Raw genomic sequence first — 20380 nt, 5'->3', positions numbered from 1 at the left:
TATGGGGGCATTCCCACACCATATGAATGAATGTTCCCGTTGACTGCCTGCATTTGGGACAGGTGTCATCCACACCCGGGTAAATCCTGGAAAGTCTGAAGGGAGTGTAGTACACTCAATGCATAAATTTAGTTGCGCAAAGCTGTCCTTGGCTGAGATCATAAGTGGGATGCATTGTTGCAGACCCTCAGTCCAATCCTCCTCCGTCAGAGCAGGAATGTCCCATTACCACACTCCAAACAACCTGAGCATGTTCGAGGTATCTTTGCAGGTAAGTCTCAGGTATATGGAGGACAGTGTGTGGCTGGCGTCAGCAGCAGCAAGAAAGGATTCAACTGAGTGTACAGCAAGAATTACCCCATCAGGGAACAGGGCCCGTATGGCATGTCTGAGTTGCATATATCTAAAGTACATGCTGTGGGATGTTTTAGTAGGCCCAGTGTGGAAACCAGCCATGGTAGGAGAAGCATTGTTGACCATGGTGGCTGGAGAAATTTTATTTGGGGAACGAGCTTCAGGAATAGCCTGATGCTACTGGATGTTAGTAAAATTGCTGTCAATGGTAAAAAACAAAACAAAAAAAAAACACCCATACTAAAGCCCACACATTGTTCAAACACATTTGCAGGTTTTTATACTGTATTGTGTGTGTTGAGTGGTCGTACCACTTTGAAGATTGTCTACCTTAAAGTGGACCTTTTAGACAGTTGTTCTGTTCTTGTTCTGGATGTCTACATATGCAGTATGAAGGGCAGTAAATATTTAAAAAACTGGTATCAGTGGGTTCTCGTTGTTGCTAATCAAATGAATATGTGGCCACTGCAAACCTTCTAAATTGTTTGCATGTGGCATACTGTATACTAAAACCATGCTGACAATATTTTTATTATAAAAAAAGTTTGTTTTAGCTTCTGGGTTTTTGTACTTTTAGGGTTTTTTGTTGCATTTTTTTAGGGTCCTGGTAAAAAAAAAGGGCTGCATATCTATGCAGAGCATTCCATTTGGATAGGAATCAATCCCCACTCGTTCTCAAGTTTGTTCCTTCTATTCTTGTCACCCGGACTTCATGCCCAGTGTCTTGATTGGTCATGTGACTTCAGCATTGGCACAGTTGTACAGATGCTCTATGCCAGGGGTCTCCAAACTTTTAAAACCAAGGGCCAGTTTACTGCCCTTCAAATATTAGGGGGTCAGGACTGTGGCCAGTGGGAGTAGAAAATGCCCTGGCAATGATGGGAGTAAACAATGCTTGATGATCAGTGGGAGTAAAAAAAAAATATATTAATGGTGTCAGTGAGAGGAATAGCGGTCCATCATTGATCTCGTTTGAAGGAGTAGTACCCCATTGTTGTCAGTGGAAGGAATAGTTTCCCATCATTGGTGTCAGTGGGAGGAATACTGTACCATCAATGGTATCAATGGAAGTAATAGTGTCCCATCTTTGATGTCAGTGGGGTGAATTGTTCCTCATCCGTGGTGTCAGTGGGAGGAATAGTGGCCCAATTTTGGTGTCAGTGGGAGGAATGGTGCTCCATTGTTGGTGTCAGTGGAAGGAATTGTGCCTCGTCTTTATCCCGGCTGGCCAGAGGCATGCAAAGTGCCACATCTGCCCCCTAGGCCACAGTTTGGAGACCCCTGCTCCATACAGTAAACAGCTGCCATCCAAGTTATTAGTTTGATATTTCTTGTGAATTTCCTCTGATTTTGTGTGTAAGCTGAACAGTAGAGTTGGTATCTCCCTCATTTCTAGCATAGTATGGAGTCTGGCTATTGTAGCCCTTTAACAAGTCTAGGTTTCTATCGCCTGAATTGCATATTGTTAAATCTTTCAAGCAGCTGAGTGACAGGCCCTGCACAGCCTGACCGCGTTAATAGAGCAAAACAGAATTGACATACTCCTGAATTACAGCTGAGGCTCAGGACATGAAGCTCTTTGAAGCACAACGAATCAGCTGACTCAGGTAAAAGGGATCTTACGGCAAACCTCTGTTCTGCATGTGAGACAAACTTCTTCTTACATTGAGATTTTATAGCTGGGATAGTGGCATTTATATGCTTTCCATCATTTGAATGTAAACATTAATACTGAGATTTCTAATTTTTTTCTATGATAGTGTACGTTAGGTGGAGAAAGAAGAAAACATGCACAGATGAGTGCTAGACTTCCATTTGAGCGTGTTTTTTTTTTTCCTGATAACCTGCCGGGGTACCCATTGGAGGGTGGCCTTGTCTGTTGTAAGCAGCCTAACCTGAGCCAGTGAGCTCTTCAAATGTTTTTTCTCTCTCACTACTTTGTATAAGCTCACATCATAGTCCCAGCACCATTTGGATGCTCTTTTCTTCTGGTGGAGGAAGAAGACACATTCATTTCCCTCTACCTGATCACTTCCATTTATTCTTATCTACCAGATAACTTCCAAGCTTTTACTAAAACATTTCCGATGTATTTTAAATACCCATACTGAACAAAAACCCCAGTAATTCATGTACATATATTTATATATTGTCGTAACCACTAGGCCCCTTTCACACATGCTATCAGTTTGTCCTTTTTTCATCCATCCATTGACAGATGAAAAACGGACATCAATGCATCTCTATGGAAAAACAGATGTAAATGGATGATTATCAGTTTACATCCGCATCCAACATCATCCATTTTTTGAAATAGATCAAAGCTCTATTTTTCTTCCAATAAAAAACTGATTAGACGAAAAAACAGATGTAAACTAAGAAAATGGTCAGTTTTTCCTCCGTTTTTGCATTGGTAGTAGATTTAAAAAAAACTGATGAAAAACAAATGGGCACTGATGAAAAATGGATGAAAAACTGATGAAAGACTGATGAATACTTTATCCATTTTGACGTGACTAAACTGATAAAATGAACCGCATGTGTGAAAGGGGCCCTATAGAGTCTCTGGGACTTTTTTCAATATTCATTTTTTGCTTACATGTTTTACATTATTTTAGGCCTGAAGATTACTTAAAACCCTCAAACATTATATATTTTCTCAAAGCTGACACCCTAGAGCGGGGGTGTCAGACAAGCCACATCTTGCCTCTGCCTTTTAGGAATCATGCTTGTAACTATCAGCCTTGCAATGCTTCATGGGACTTGTAGTTTGGCAACAGCTGAAGGGCCGCCAGTTTGACACCTCTGCCCTAGAGAATAATGTAGTGATAGTTTACTTTTGAGGTTGCACTAGTAGATAACCAACATGTCAAGTATTACAATTGTGTGCAAATGGTGAAATACACCATAGTGGTTCCTGATGCTAAAATTATTGATCTTACTCCAGAGTGCGCAGTTGTATATAACATGTGTAGGGCAAATAATGCTTTTGTGCATAGACATGCCAATGCATGCGTGTGTGTGTGGCTTTTTTTAATTTTTAAATTTTTTTTATTTTAATATGTCTCTCTTTAAATGTTTAACCGCTTCAGGCCCGGAAGATTTTACCCCCTTCCTGACCAGAGCACTTTTTACAATTTGGCACTGCATTGATTCTCTCACAATTGCGTGGTCGTGCGACGTTATACCCAAACAAAATTTGCGTCCTTTTTTTGCCACAAATAGAGCTTTCTTTTGGTGGTATTTGATCACCTCCTGCAGTTTTTTTTTTTTTTTTTTTTTTTTTGTGCGCTATAAACAAAAAAGAGCAATGATTTTGAAAAAAAAAACAATTTTTTACGTTTTGCTATAATAAATATCCCCCCAAATTTTTTTTCAAAAACAAATTTCTTCATCAGTTTAGGTCGATATATATATTCTTTTACATATTTTTGGTTAAAAAAATCGCAATAAGCGTATATTGATTGGTTTGCGCAAAAGTTATAGCGTCTACAAACTATGGGAAAGTTTTTATGGCATTTTAATTTATTTATTTTTTTGCTAGTAATGGCGGTGATCTGCGATATAAAAATGCACTGATTACTGTATAAATGTCACTGAAGGGGTTAACACTAGGGGGCGATCAAGGGGTTACATGTGTGTTCCCTCAGTGTTTTCTAACTGTATGGGGATGTGACTTACTAGGTGAAGAGACATATCGCTGTTCCTACTTAGTAGGAACAAACAGGTCTCCTCTGCCCTGACAGCACAAGGATTTGTGTGTTTACACACACAAATCCTTGTGCTGGCAATCGCGCGTGCCTTCTGGCGGCACCACTTAGGGGACAGGATATACCTGTACAGGATTTTGCCCAGAAGAGCCATTCTGCCACAGTATATCTGCGTGAGCCGGTCGGGAACCGGTTAAACCTCTTCTTTTTTTTTTTTTTTTTACTTTATTTCTATCACATAGGGGACCAATAGCCATACACGCAGTCTACTTTACAAATTTACATTCATTCCTGGCCAGTATAGCAGCTGGGAGTGTGTTTGAAAAGCACCAGATTCCAGTGCCATTGCTAGGACTCAAGTAGTTAAAGGAGAAGTATGGGATAAGTAAAAAAACAAACCTTCATATTGCTTCCATGCTGCACCATCAAGATTCAGCTGTCTAACACTGAGAACTGGGGGATCACATGACCTCTGATCGCTCAGTTCTCAGTCTGCTCTGAGTGGAGAGTGGTGACTGCCAGTCACTGCTCTGATCCTCCAGTGCTCATTGGAGTGCCGGACTGGAGAGGACAAGAGCATCTGACTTCGGCTCTTAGCCATGAACTGAAATGTGGAGCCAACTTTCAGCCAGCAGCCGTGTAGATTTAAACAATCTTGTCAGGATCCTTCCAGAGCCTGGCTCGGCTATGCCCACTATCAGCTAACTTAGTGTATTATAAAAATGAAAGTAAGTCTACTTCTGAAACTGAAAAGAGAAGTATGGCCAAAAAAGCTTTGGCCAAACTACTCTTTTATAGTGACACTTTAAGACAACATGCAATGAGGCGAGTACAGAACAAACTATACAGCTGTATCAGCCCTCAGTGTAAAGCATAGCTCCCAACTGTCTCTTTGAAGACCTTATAAAATATTGTGACACATAGATTTTCCTGCCTAGAAGAGCAATTCTCAACCAAAGGTCCTCCAGAGGTTGTTAGAGGTTCCTTGAACATGGATCAATTCCTAAATCTTAGGCAAGTAACCAGTGTGACCTATTACCTTTTTAGCCATTTGTAAGGGGGCATATTTCCAACTGACAACCAGTGTAGGCCTTCTCATACTCTATCCTAATGACTATACCAAGGTAAGGGAATCCTTCTCATACCAATCTAAGATGGCACACATCTACTGACCACCAATGTAGGGTGAACTTTTCATTTTACCATCATAGTATGCGGTCATTTCCCTTTTGACCAGCAATGTGAGGAAATGCTACAATTTTTATTGTCTTTCCATTATTATTTTTTAGAAAAAATGGTCAAGTGGTAAATATGGGACTTTAAAGGTGGTGAAATGGATTTTAATGGATTTTGTGATAAATGCAATTCTTTTTAATAAAGTATGATTATGTTGGTTTATTACTCTGGCAGAAGGTTTCAACACCTTTTAAAGTCCCATATTTTTTACTTGACCATTTTTTCTATACAATAGTTTATGTGGTGTTGATCATTACAACTGATCTCGCGAATTTGTAACTATCCCCATTATTTTTTGTTTCTTTAATTAATGCTGAAAAATGTTGTTGTATAGAGTAGCCCTGGGTGTCAAATACTCCCAAGTACACCACATTCCTTATTCTTGTATTACAACTTACTGTTGATGCTAATGTACCATGAGTTATAGATCTAGTAATTATTAGTAGGGGTTCCATAAGATCTAAACATTTTTTCAAAGTTAAAATGTTGAGAATAATTGACCTTGAGGAAATTATTTTTTTTTCTTATTATCCAAATCAATATATCTCATAAAACATGGTAAATAATTAATTTATTGGAAGAATTATATTTTCATAATGGGCTCCCTGTACTTTTGCTGAAGGTAACCTTTCTCCAATGTGCTGTATTGGCGTATAACACTCACTTTTTCACCCTGAAAATCGGGTGCAAATAGTGTGTGCGTGTTATACGCCGATACTGCAATTTGGGCTGCCTAGGAGGGAACCAGGAGGGGGTGGGATGAGCACCGTCAGATTACATACAGCGAGAATCTCCTGTTTACTCAGTGGCCTCTGTAATAGGAAGTCCGTATTCTGGGCCGGCATTGGACCAGTGTTCTGTCTATCATAGAAGCAGGTCCAGGAGGCGGGACTTTGTATTAAAGAGGATGCCAATTACACAGGAGATTCTCGTTGTATGCAATCTGATGACACTCGTCCCACCCCCCCTCCCTGTCCCCTCAGAGGAAGCAGTAATCTGCAGCTGTAGATGGACATTGATTAGGCTGCATTGATGGGCAATTGTGAGGCTGCAGATGGGCACTGACCCTTATTTTGTTTCAAAGTTGTTTATTTAAAATTAGTTTTTTTCCTGAAACTTCCCTCCTAAAATGAAGGTGCGTGTTATACGCCTGTGCGTGTTATATGCCGATAAATACGGTAATTAAATTACACTGGTATTGGTGTCTTGGATAAGCAGTCTTATTTACTACTGTAGTTTGATTTGACTGTATGTGCTGCAGTGACAAGTACGATATTTGCATATATGACTATTTGCGCAGGTATCTGATTAAATGTTGAAATAAGGTCATCTGCAAAATTCATGTAAACAAGTCACTTCTAATGAAGTGATATGGATGGGTGACTGGCTCTGTTGCCGATTTTGTAAATTGGTAGGGCAATTAAATGCTTTTTTCAGCATAAAAATAAGCCACTTTATTTTCCGGGAAGTCATTGTGTATACTTGGCAGGGCCTTTCAATAAAAGATTTATTGGTTCGGCTTAATAATACAGGCTTGTACAGGTCCGGGGAGAATGCAGATATCCAGATTACATGACCTATAGAGAATAAAGTAAAACTGTTGCAAGGAATAGGTGGCCGCCATTGCTGGCTTCTTTATAAAAATGCAAGCTACCTGGCTTTAGAGCCTAGCCACTGGCTTCAATCGCATTCTGAGTAACCGGTACTGATATGCATCTCAGGATAGTTAATTTAATTTAAAGATTTATTCTAGGTATGGATGTTTTATACATAGTTACATAGGTCCAGCTTGAACAGATGTAACGCTGTATATACCATACCTCTCCTATGCCCCTAGAAGCTGGAAATCACTGAAGTAGATAGTGCTACTCCAGTGATCTCCACTTGTTTCCCTGTCCCATGTGAGCAGCTGCCATGCTGCATTCTAAACACAGGTTGGCCGCTCAGCACTGGTGCTCTTCAGAGAATGCTTTACATTTTCTGAATGATTGCAAAGCATTCTCTGATTAGATGGGAACCAATCGGATCATGTCCAAACAAGATTCTTCATGACGAGATCACCAGTTGGACCAATGTAATTGTGAATGATCTGCCTGCTTGTGTTTGTTAGATTAATTACTATTTTGTTTTCACCTGCCCCAGACACATGAATTGTGGGATATGTAGTTTCTTCACAGGAAATGTCAGTTCTTAGCCTACAGACAGAAGCCATGCATCCATCTGTGCAGTGCCTCATGCTTTTACACAAGCCGAAACCTCTGACACAGGCATGTAAAGATTTAAGCTACTATACAGGACAATAATTGACATATTGAAATTACATGATCACCATACTTCTTATGTAGGTAGGAAGATGTATAATGTCTTTAAAAGTAAAAATGCCTCCCTAAAGTCAGAGTTACCGGTATTTCTACTTTAGAAAAGGCATCCTAGGTAGCCATGCAGTTTTATTCCTGTTTTGGTGACCGCTGCAAAAATCTGAATCTCTTATTTTCTGTCTTGGTGACAATTGCATCAAGGACAAATATAGTATAAAATGCCCCAACAGGAACTCAAACCTAAGATGCTCAATAAAAGTAGAAAAAAATGTTTTGGCTAGAGTTTTATTGTAAAGTGATCCTTTTGTTGGTTCAAGCAGTGTGTAGTGTAATGCAGCGTACACATGGTCGGACTTTTCAATCGGACTTGTCCGATGGACGCCGACGGAACAAATCCGGCGGACAATCTGATCGTGTGTGGGCTTCACCGGACCTTCAGCGGACTTTTCCAGTCGCAAATCTGACGAGCTTTAGATTTGGAACATGCTTCAAATCTTTACATTGTAACTCCGCCGGACCCAGAAATCCACTAGTCTGTATGCTAGTCTGACGGACAAAAACCGACGCTAGGGCAGCTATTGGCTACTGGCTATCAACTTCCTTATTTTAGTCCGGTGTACGTCATCATGTACGAATCCATCGGACTTTGGTGTGATCGTTAAAAAGTCTGTCGGAAGTCCGCCGGACCAGTCCGGTCGAAAAGTCCGCTTGTGTGTACGCGGCATAAGGGTCACTTAAAGTGGAACTAAACTCTCTCAATCAATATTAACTATTTTTAATCCTTCTGCTGCTTGCATTAGTAAATCGATAGGAAGGTCTATTATATTTACTACTTTATTTCATTTCTTCAGTGGCTTCCTGGTTTTTTGCCTCAGTTAAAATAATGTCATACATCCCAGAAGTCTTCATTGGCATTCTTTTTTCTTTCATCTGGAGGAGGAGCTTTCTCAGCTACGCACACACTCCTGCATGCCAGAGCTAAGAGCAGATGGATTCCAGCAAGTAAATGCTATCTATATGAATCATCTGCCTTTACGATGGCCATGGCCAGAAATTCTAGGTGGGTGTTTTTCAAAGTGATTTTCCTTCCGGTCAAGCAATCTTTGATCCCCTGCCAGTCTAAAGCCTTATGTAAGCTTTGTGAAGGTTACAAAGGCTTTCTTGTCCTGTTAGCCAAACAGTTAATCATGGTGCAAACAAATGGTGAGTATATGCTACTCCCTTATCTCTTTTTCCAATTAATTATTTTTTTTCATGGTACAAGTGCATCTCCTCTTGTGGTGAACAACAAAAATCATCATGACATAGCAGCCTTCTTGGATTTTCAGGATCAGAGCTGGGAAATTGATGGCTGCCTAGCAGTACCTTTAAATAGCTGGGAATGATCAATTTATTTTCCTAATGGTTAGAAGAGATAGGGCCTGGCGTTCCCAGGTGTGCCATGTTATAGATGGCAGGCACTGAGTCCCACTTTTTCTCTTTGCTATGAAATACTGTCAATGGTGGCAGTTTAATGAGAGCAATGAAATGTTATGTGGCATTTAGCAAGAAGGCAGGAGCGTTGTGATAGTGCTGAGGAATTGATCACTGCCAGGCTCGGCTCTATTCTTTGGCTGTTCCTGTATATATTTATGAAAGCTGAGAATCCCTCTGAGGTTTATTAGGCTTAGTATTGTTATATAGTTATAAGCATAGGGGCAGTTTCCTCAATCTTCTCATCACATAACTGGAAACAATAAGGTAGACTGTGCTCTGCTGAGATGTGACTTGAGGAAGGTTGTCCTAGGGATGGTAAAGGCTGTTTATTACATGTGTAGCCACTAGTTACTAACATCCACGCATATTCACCCTGCTGCCAGACATCCATACGTCACACTTGTAGACAGTGGAACGTCTTTTGCTTTATTTTGTTGTTTTATTTGGGGGACTGAACTTGGTTGGGGTAAGGGATATGGGATGCCCAAAGAACAAAATGGTATTTGCAATGTTATAGTGGATCCGGCTTTACATTGACAAATGTCACTAGTGGTTTCCTTGCATAGAACAAAAAAAATGGTGGACTCTAATCTTGACAGCGTTACTTCAGACCATTCTCTTCCTCTGCACTCTCCCTGCAGACTTCTACCTCCAGGACACTTCTCCTCCTGCACAACACTTTCCTGTCCCACCATCTTGAGCTGTCTAGGCCTCATTCTGAATAAGTTCTAGGAGTAGTTTCACTTGATGATTCTTAATAGGCCAGGGGCCTGCAGTACCCTTTCTTGGCAGCCCAGAACATTTCGTTGGAAAAGATATTTGGTGATGAACTACTGATCCCAGCAAACACGACTTGCAAATCCTGTGCCCTCAGGCTGCAACGATTTGGTACAAAACCCCACAGTCTCTCCTCTGGCTCTGCACCCAGCTCCCCTGGCATGCCTCTTCCAGATCTCCACCGTGCCTCACTCACCGACTCCTGCCCTGAGTCCTTCCTGAAGGATTTTCCCGGACCGTACGGACCAACTGCTTCTCCAGCTCCTGTTCCAAGACACCTCTCCATGACCATGTAAGGAGAGGCTCCCAGCCAGCTCTTGAGCTCCTCCGCCTGAGTTGCACCCCTCCCCCAGGTGGGGGTGTTCCTCCTGCACACAGTCTAGCACTCCATCTTTTGGTTCACCCAGCCGACAACTCCTCCCCAGCGGGCTGACCATGAGTATATGTAGGAGGCCTGCCCCCTGCCAATCCTAGTTGGGGATTGGTCAGGGCTCCTCACATGTACTCCATGCCACTCCAACGCTCAGCCCTGCCCCTCTTCCAGAACATTCCCACTGAAAGCAGGGGAGGCGCCCAAAAACTGAAGTACACGTCAGTCACGCCCACTGCTACACTAACAACTCCCTGCCCCCAGATCAAAAACAAACAGGCCTTGCTTGCAGCATAAGCCTGCTTAAATTTACCTGCACTGACAGATCCTACAACAGTACACCTCTAGCACCTACCTATGGTAGAGGGTGCTACACATGAAAGGGATTGGACAGAGCACACCTCCCCATAACCCTTAGTAGTCTTAAAATCCAACTCCAGGTCCCCCTCTACCTCACCCTCAAAAAATCAAAAGCATACATATTCAAAGACTGGCTTCATTCCCTTGCATGGCGAGCTTCGCACATTGGTGCATAGCAGTGCCATTCATTTTAAAGGGCAGCCTAATTAGTTACACCAAGGGACCTGCATTGCAGCACACTGTAGCTTGCTACCATGCTCTGTGCTGCACATCAGGTACATTTTTACTTGTGCTAAGGTGCATTGGTAGCTTAACTTATATACAGACTTCCTTAATGCAATGCATATTCACACACAGCATAACGCTTTAAAACATTTGCGACAATGTTACCACTGTACACTGCAAAGGTGTGGAGGAGCCTTTATTCTAGTTGTCTACCAGTTGGTCCTGTCAAAGTGGGAGGGTCTTCAGTTCCTCATAGAAAATGGCTATTCTGTGCAGCATTACAGCGCGATGAGACCAAGCTCAGAGGGTGTGACAACCTGAGCTGACTGGTAGGGGTTGGATAATGATGTGCGTCATTCAAACTGAAAAATGTAGTTTTAGCAAATAGATATTCCTGTGGCTTTTAAAATGTAATTTCCCTTTTAAAATATATTTTCCCAATAGCATCTTAAAACTTGTATGTGGACTTGTCGGAAGGTCTACTCAACCTGAAACCTGACAGACTTCCAAAACACCAGTTTAGTGGCATATCTCCTTACTGCCACTGAACAAACAATAGTAAGGCCCCATACACACTGTTAGATTTTCTGCAGATTTTTATCTTCAGATTTACCAAAACCATGTAGTGCAAGGGCCTGCCTGATTGCATACAAATTGAAACTCTTATGGTTTGACCTCATATTGTATGGTTTTGGTAAATCTGAAGACAAAAATGTGCAGAAAATATAATTGTGTGTATGGGGTCTAATGCCGCGTACACACGACCGGTTTTGCCGTCGGAATTAACTCCGAAGATTTCTCTGATGGAATTCCATTCAAGCTGTCTTGCCTACACACGGTCAACCCAAAGTCCGACCGTCCAGGACGCAGTGACGTACGACGGGACTAGAAAAAGGAAGTTCAATAGCCAGTAGCCAATAGCTTCCGTCTCGTACTTGCTTCAGAGCATGCGTCGTTTTTGGTCCGTCGGAACAGCTTACAGACGATCGGTTTTCCCGATAGGAATTGGTTCTCTCAGAAATATTTAGAACATGTTTCGTTTCTAGGTCCGTCAGAATTTTCGAAAAAAGTCCAATGAGGCATACACACGATCGGAATAGACGACGAAAAGCTTCCGTCGGAATTTTTCTGTCAGACATTCCGCTCTTTTGTAGAGGGCCATTTACTGAATTTAAAAATAGAATGCACAATACACTTAGAAAGGAAAAATTGACAGTTAAACTTAGACTCAATGTCTAAATTGAAGAGAATATAAGACCTCTGGCTCTCCTGTTTTTTTACTGGTAGACTTCAACCGACGATATCAGAGATAACATAGCTCTTGTGACTAAGGATGAGCTCCAGCGTGTTCGCACAGCCCACATGCAGAGCCCGCCAGGTAGTCGGCGCTGCGGTAATCACAGGCAGTGAGACATTTCCCGATCTCTGCAGCCGCACATCGGGACAATGTCTCACTGCCTGTGATTAGCACAGTGCCGACTTCCTGGTGGGCTCTGCACGTGAGGTGTGCGAACACGCCGGAGCTCATCCTTACTTGTGACCTAGGTTAACATTTGTCCTAGACAACCCTGAGGCACTCAACCCCAGGCCCTTCCTCTTATCTTTTCCTTTTTTTTCTTCCCCTCACTTATATCTTCCCCAAAATTTGGAAATTGTTGATTCCTGGTTGACTGATCAGAGACATATTCTGCTGTTCTACTCTATATTGTGGATGGGTTTTAATACAGGCCTTTTCTTTATATATTTATTTGATTAAGCCACAAACCATATATGGCGGACTGTGTCACCGTCTTTTGATGTATCAATCAGAAACGTGTTTTATACAGTAAGTAACCTGTACAACCTTTATATATAAAAACTATTGAAAGAAAAGGCGTATCATGGATGGGAGACCTTCCCACAAAATCCCAAGTCTGCCTCTCCCGCCATTTAGTTTGGCCTAGAAAAGGTACTTTTTACATAACGATGGAGGTGTTTTTTCACACTGTATTATTCATATAATTTGCCTGTGCATGGGCACCATAAGTGTTTCACAGGTCTGTGGCCGATGAAAGGTAAAATCCAGCAATCTGAAACCCATTAACAGGATTGACGGCCAAGCTGTGCATGAACCATTTATGAATTCTAGTGCAGTAACGGAGGTATTTAAAGCACAGAGCCTCTATGGTTTTAGCCTGCAACGAGATTCCTGAAATACAGCTTGTCAGCGCATACAAATGTCCTGTTCATTGGCGATTAACAGCGCTGTTTGTTAAGTGCTTGAGACGAAGACTCTTCCACTTTAGCCACTTGTAATGAATTGTTAATTTGCTTTTATGTGGAAAGAAGCACTGCACCTTCTGCTTTGTTACTGTGGCCGGCCAACACCCTGCTGCTTTGTTCTCTACGGGAATTCTCTGTATTGGTTTATTCTGATTATTATTGCTGGAACGTGTCTCTTTTTTTCACAAGGGTGGCCTGAAATGATGCCAAGTTCTTATACATGGTGTAGGCTAATTTACCATTTATAAATAAGTCCGGGTGTGCATGCAGTGAGCAAAGCGACCAGTGTTTGTTGCACAGATTTAGGAGCTCATCATTTGATGCTGCAATCCTATTCAGTTTGATTTGTCCTGCTGGGAGATCCTCTGACAGCCAGGCAGAATACTGGATGGAAACCACAAGCACTGAATATGTCTATGCACCTAGCTCATGAATGTACACCAGTTTAAATGAAATACCCAGGGAGGCTACAGATTAGAATCTGTCAGTCATTCCTGCTCCTCTTCTTTCTTTCATTTAAATAATCGATGCAGACATTGTTGTTGTCAGCCTAATTTCAAATTTCAGTTGCTGAGCAGTTGATGTTTATAAGAATTCTAAATGTTAACATTTTTCAAATATAGGAAACTTACAGGGCTCTCACAAATGCTGATTGAGGCTGGGTTCACACTGCTGCGGTGCGGGAACGCAGCGAATTTACTGCGGGTTCCTGCATCGCACCAACTCGCACGGCAGTTCACACTGCCATATGCGAACTGCTGGGGAGTGTCATACAATGGTAATGACACCCCCAGTTCAGCCCGCATATCGCAATGCGAACTGACAATTCGGACATTTTCGGATCGCATAGGTGTGAACACCCATGCGATCCGATTTTGGTCCGAACAAAAAAAAGGGTCCTGTGCGGTTTGGACCGAATGCGGTGCGATATCAGCCATACTATCTGTATGGCTGATATCGCACAGCACAGACATCGCATGTGATGTGAACAGCAGTGCGCTGCGAATCACATGCGATGTCTGCCACCGCAGCAGTGTGAACCCAGCCTGAAGGGCTCCAGAATGTCGGTTTTGAGCAGAGAAAATTGGCTTTTCAATTTTCTCTGGGGTTTGTAATGCCTAGATTGAGGTCTGGAGTCCAGAAGCTTCTAAAGCCCCGTACACACGTTCGGACTTTCCGACAACAAAACCGTGGAATTTTGTTCGAAGGGTGTTGGCTCCAACTTGTCTTGCATACACAAGGTCACACAAATGTTGGCCAACAATTACGAACATAAAGACGTATGGCGAGTCGATAAAAAGGAAGTTCAATAGTGATGTGATATCTCCATTACGACCGCTAGTTTTACAAAACCGAGCCGATGCTATGGGCGGCTCTGTGTGAAAGGGGTCTTATAGTGGAGGAGCTGTCTGCAGTTCAGGGCTTCACCCAGGAGACAGGAGGTCCCCTGCTCAGGCCAGGGTTGGGTCAGTGCAGCAGGGAGCGGCAGGAGGACAGGGTACAGAGTTGTACATGAGTACAGTAGTGCTGGGCAACAGTCTGTGGGTCAGATCAAAGCTTGGGGCATGAGCAGCGGTGAGCCAGGAGGCGAACTTTTGTTTATTTTCATGTTTGATGGTGGCAACCCTTTTTTTTTTTTAATTATTATTTGATTTTCAACTTTTATCTTTTTGAATATTAAGAGCCCTTTCATACTGAGGAGTTTTTCAAGCGCTTTGGCGCACAAAAAAAAAAAAAAGCGCCTGAAAAGCACACAAAAAATGCTTCCCAATAAAATCAACTAATGCTTTCACACTGGCAGTGCGGTGAAAAAAATCCGGCATGCATCTTTGGAGCGCTAAAAAAAAGCGCCTTAAAACGCCCCCCTCCATTGAATCGAATGAGAAGTGCCTGAAAAGCGCTTCAAAATGTTTTTTGGAGAAGTTTTTAAGTCACATGTCCTTTAAAAGGCGCACTGCAAATGCCTCAAAAACACTGCAAAAGCGTTCATCGGTTTATGGGCAGTTTAAAAGCGCCTCAGTGTGAAAAGGCGCATATATATATATATATATATATATATATATATATATATATATATATATATATATATATATTTATATTAATATTACTGTATATTATTATATTATATTGTTTTTTTGTTTAATTTTGCTGGAAACTTCCTAATTTCCAGCTTCTTTCCCAGTACAATAGTGTAGTGTATGAGAAGTCACTGCATGTACTGTTGTATTTGGCAGTGTAAAGGAATCAGTATGGAAAGGCTAAGTAAAGTTCATGTCATGTGGGAGTCCTGGGTTTCTATTTTTCACATATGTCTTTCTTGCCCTTTTATTTTGACAGTTCTGAATGACAGCTGATGGCAAAAAAAGAGAACCAGCTTAAGATATAATAGATGGCACCTCCTAAACTTTTACAACTAAAATGGAAACTTGAACTCTGCCCAGTGTGTCTACATTCCACCGCAGTGTGTGAAAGTCTCGTCCCATTCAGGGCTGGAACCTCTGTGGGGGTGGAATGTGTATCGTGCTCCTGCTACCTGGTATGTTTATGCAATTGAAGATGGACATCTGCCAGACTAAAAATATGGTGAAACACACTAATTTGTCAAAAGTATTGGGACGTCTACCTTTACACACACATGAACTTTAATGTCCGTAGCGTTCAATATTGAGTTGGCCGACCCTTTGCAGCTATAACAGTTTCAACTCTTCTGAGAAGGCCGTCCACAAGGTTTAGGAGTGTGTCTATGGGAATGTTTGACCATTCTTCCAGAAGCACATTTGTGAGGTCAGGCACTGATGTTGGACAAGAAGGCCTGGCTTCCAGTCTCCACTCCCAAAGGTGTTCTGTTGTGTTGAGGTCAGGACTCTGCAGGCCAGTCAAGTTCCTCCACCCCAAACTCGCTCATCCATGTTTTTTCTTTTGGACCTTGCTTTGTGCACTGGTCCAAATCATTTGGTGTAGGGGGGTTTGGTGTGGGGTTGTTTTTCAGGGGTTGAGCTTGGTTCCAGTGAAGGGAACTCTTAAGGTGTCAGCATATCAAGACATTTTGGACAATTTCATGCTCCCAACTTTATGGGAACAGTTTGGGGATGGCCCCTTCCTGTTCCAACATGACTGCACACCAGTGCACAAACAAGGTCCATAAAGACATGGATGAGTGATTTTGCGGTGGAGTAACTTGACTGGCCTGCCTCAACCCCATGGAACACCTTTGGGATGAATTGGAGTGGAGACTGCGAGCCCGGCCTTCTCGTCCCCAACATCATTGTCTGACCTCACAAATGCACTTCTTGAAGAATGGTCAAACATTCCAGTAGACACACTCCTAAACCTTGTGGACAGCCTTCCCAGAAGAGTTTGAAGCGGTTATAGCTGCAAAGGGTGGGCCAACTCAATATTGAACCCTATGGACTAAGACTGGGGTGCTATTAAAGTTCATGTGCGTTTTTATTTTTTCTTCACCTTAAATAGTGACATGCATTTAGGTGTGTTCCGGTACAGTTCAGTGCAGAAAAAATGCAGTACGTTCTTTTCTGGAACTCAAACGCACTGGAACTGACTGCACTGGTGTGAACTATGCCATTGGAAACCATATATCCAACTATCTATACATTTTTGATGCAGAAAAAAACGCACTATAATGCATGTGGCATGAACCGGCCCTTAAACAAAATTTGTGGACTGCGATTGCCAACCTATGCTCTTGAAGTTGCATGTTTCCTGGCTTTAATGGTGATGCTTCAGAATCAGTGCTTTGAGTCTCTGACTCCCAAGTAATTTGATGTAAGAAATTTCAACTTCATTTTAATTTTCATTTGCAGCATCTGCAGTTCAAACAGCTAGAATTCTCAGAAGAAAGCCAGCTCTGACAGCCTACATAATTCTTGTGTGACAGCTCTACTTTAAGACTCCCTTTAGAGTCATTTGAGGTGCATTATTGCATTTAGAATAGACTGCCAATGTATGGTAACAAACAAAACAAATCCCTGCATCTTGTATGCAGCGTACCAAAATGTAGGGCATGTGCGTTGTGGTGTGCTGCAGGATCGATGAGTTGGCACCTTCTGCAGTTGTGCAGTGGTTTGCCATTTTAAATAAATGGCACACCAACCCACCACGTAAAGTGGCGCACATTGCGAGGTGGTCTGATGGGGCCCTAAGGCTCGATTCACACCTATGCATGTTGCTTTTGAGCGTTTTTGGAGGGTTTTTTTTCCATGCTTGCCACGTTTTTGAGCCGCGTTTTTGCCGCGTTTTTGCCGCGTTTTTGCCGCGATTTGCGTTTTGCGTTTTTTTTTTTTTTTTTTTTTTTTCATTTTTTTTTTACAGTCTTAAAAAAAAATTACAAAAAATAAAAAAAAAAAAAAAAAAAAAAAAAAACGGCAAAAACGCACCAAAAACGCTGCAAAAACGCAGCACTTGCGTTTTTGATGCTTGTCCATTGAAAACCATTACATGCAAAACGCTGCTTTTTGCATGAAAAAAAGTCCCCGACCCTTTCCAAAAACGCAGAGATACAAAAAAGCATTGATGTGAACATGTTCCATAGGAACCCATGTTAAAAAATTCCCGTGCATTTCTGCAAAATGCATCAAAAAACGCGAGAGTGTGAATGGGGCCTAAAGGTGACCTAAGACATGAGATGGTGGCCACAATGCACAGGGGATTTAGACTTGTTTGTTTGAGCAGCTGCATGTCAGAATTCAATGTTTTTCACCTTAGGCTTCTGAAACGCCTCTGCTAGTGTTACAAATGTTGACAGCAAAGTGACGACACATGGATATAAACAAAGGCATACAAATGAGATACAGATTACATGATGAAAAAAAAAAAAAAAAAAACATAAACTAAGGCATGGAAATAAACAAGAAATAATATAATTGCATATTAATTGAATGACAGAATACAATGTGTTTTTTTTTTTTTTTTCACAATAGTAATTCCAAATGCCTCTACTATGGTTTCAAATGTTGACAGTAAAGTGATGACATATAAATCTAAACCAAGGCATATAAATGACATAATACACAAATATAAACAAAGGCATGTGACTAAACCAGAATTGACATTATGAATATGTATAATTGCACATGGAAATACGCTGTTTTTCACCGCCGTAGTTCTGAAACACCTTTGCTATTGTTACATATGTTGACAGTAAAGTGATGACATTCCTTCCCCCTTTATAGCCAATGTGACGGCTCTTCTGCTCCCGCTTGGCTCCTGGCCTCTGCAGTGCTTGTGTATTCCATGAATCAGCCTGCAGCATTGTGAAAATCTGCTGAATGGTTTTTAAATGTGTTCATTCACAAACTGTGCTCTGGTCAGATACAGCTATGTGGCTGTGGCTTTCCAGTAATTACTGCTAATTAACTAATTAAAGATTGATTTAAGTCAGGGTTAGGCTTGTAATATTTGATGAAGTCTGTGCGCATTATGTGGAAACAAGTCATTTCTGCAGAGCAAGTTGTATGAATTTAAAGATCTTGAATTCATCTACTTCTCCGTGACTAGATTTGAAATAATGTTCATTTTATTTTAGTTATAATGATGATGAAAGTAGAAGTAGGGGCGTCGCAGTTGCAGAGTCGCATACTAATTATCATATTTGCCGTACAGGCTCCACCGATGTGTGCCCAGATTAGCACTGTGCCTGGGATGGCAATTTCTTTTGTAATGATTGCACTTTTAGCTATATCTTAGATTTTGTACATATTACAAACCAGGTTTTCCGGTGATGGGGGGTGAAAAAAAATGAATTATTTTACTTTGAATGCCGTGTACACACGAGCAGAATTTCAGTCTGAAAAATCTTGGATGGTTTTTCCGACGGAATTCCGCTCAAGCTTGGCTTGCATACACAAGATCACAGAAAAGTTCTCTGAACTTTTGACCGTGAAGAACGCGGTGACGTACAACACTACGACGAGCCGAGAAAATGAAGTTCAATGCTTCCGAGCATGCGTCAAATTGTTTCCGAGCATGCGTAGGAATTTTGTGTGTCAGAATTTCCAATCGGAACTTTTTGTGACCGAAAAATTGAGAACATGCTCTCAATCTTTTGCTGGCTGGAATTCCGCCAGCAAAAGTCCGATGGAGCATACACACGATCGCATTTTCTGACCAAAAGCTCTCATCGGTCTTTTGCTGGCCGAATTTCGGATCATGTGTACGCGGCTTTAGGTACCATTGCCTCACTGGCTCAACTAAGTTATACTCATCAAAGTTGAAAATGAATCCCTAACATGCATTCAAAGAGCACAACCTTACCTTCGGAGTATTTCAGTTTTTCATGTAGACCAGGAATATTGAATTCAAATTCTCAAGTCAGTAACATTTTCTTCCAGAAGAGGAATCTCATGTTTGTGCTATGACTCTGATCATTCAAATCACAGCCCCCCCCCCCCCTCCCTTCTCTTCCTTTACATCACAGCCCCCCATTTACATCAGTATTCATGCCCTCCCCCATGCTACATCACAACCCCACCTTTACATCAGTGTCCTTAGTCCCCACATCACAGCTTCCCCCCTTTACATAATAGCCCCCTTTACATTACATGCCCCTTTCACATAATATCCTTCTCCTTTACATCATAGTTCCCCTCCTACATTTTTATCATGGTCCCCTATTTACATCAGTGTCCTTAGTCCCCACATCACAGCTTCCCTCCTTCATATCATAGACCCCTTTCCCATCACAGGCCCCTTTTCCCCGTCACAGGCCCCTTTTCCCCGTCACAGGCCCCTTTTCCCCGTCACAGGCCCCTTTTCCCCGTCACAGGCCCCTTTTCCCCGTCACAGGCCCCATTCCCGTCACAGGCCCCTTTCCCGTCACAGGCCCCATTCCCGTCACAGGCCCCTTTCCCGTCACAGGCCCCATTCCCGTCACAGGCCCCTTTCACATAATAGAGTTCTTCTTTACATCATAGTTCCCATCCTACACCACTATTTGCACATTGCAGCTCTGCAATATTTCTTACCTTGTGCAGAGAGGGTGACACCATCACTACTACCCTGTTTCCCTGAAAATAAGACCTAGCGTGATTGTTGGTGATGGCTGCAATATAAGCCCTACCCCCCAAATAAGCCCTACCCTGTTTCCCCGAAAATAAGCCCTACCCTGAAAATAAGACCTACAAGGACTTTAACTAGGGCTTATTTGGGGGGTAGGGCTTATATTGCAGCCATCACCGACAATCACGCTAGGTCTTATTTTCGGGGAAACAGGGTATATTCTAATACACGGGTTGATTTGCATTTCTATTTCTATTCTATTCAATTTTATCTCAAGC

At 42.0% G+C, this 20380-nt stretch overlaps 1 protein-coding gene across 5 annotated transcripts in view; it reads left to right on the top strand.

Moving 5' to 3' along the window:
* PAG1 (phosphoprotein membrane anchor with glycosphingolipid microdomains 1) overlaps positions 1–20380 on the top strand; it is a 400978-nt gene that overhangs the window by 303493 nt on the left and 77105 nt on the right. Inside the window, exon 2 of one of the 5 annotated variants that reach the window (XM_073631863.1) lies at positions 15426–15624. The exons of the other annotated variants lie outside the window; for them this stretch is intronic. The gene's annotated coding sequence lies outside the window, so the exon portion shown is untranslated. The remainder of the gene's footprint in view (positions 1–15425; positions 15625–20380) is intronic. 5 annotated transcript variants of the gene reach the window in all.

The sequence above is a fragment of the Aquarana catesbeiana genome, linkage group LG05, assembly GCF_042186555.1.
Source record: "Aquarana catesbeiana isolate 2022-GZ linkage group LG05, ASM4218655v1, whole genome shotgun sequence".
NCBI classification, from domain to species: domain Eukaryota; kingdom Metazoa; phylum Chordata; class Amphibia; order Anura; family Ranidae; genus Aquarana; species Aquarana catesbeiana.
This window is presented reverse-complemented; position numbering and strand designations above follow the sequence as displayed.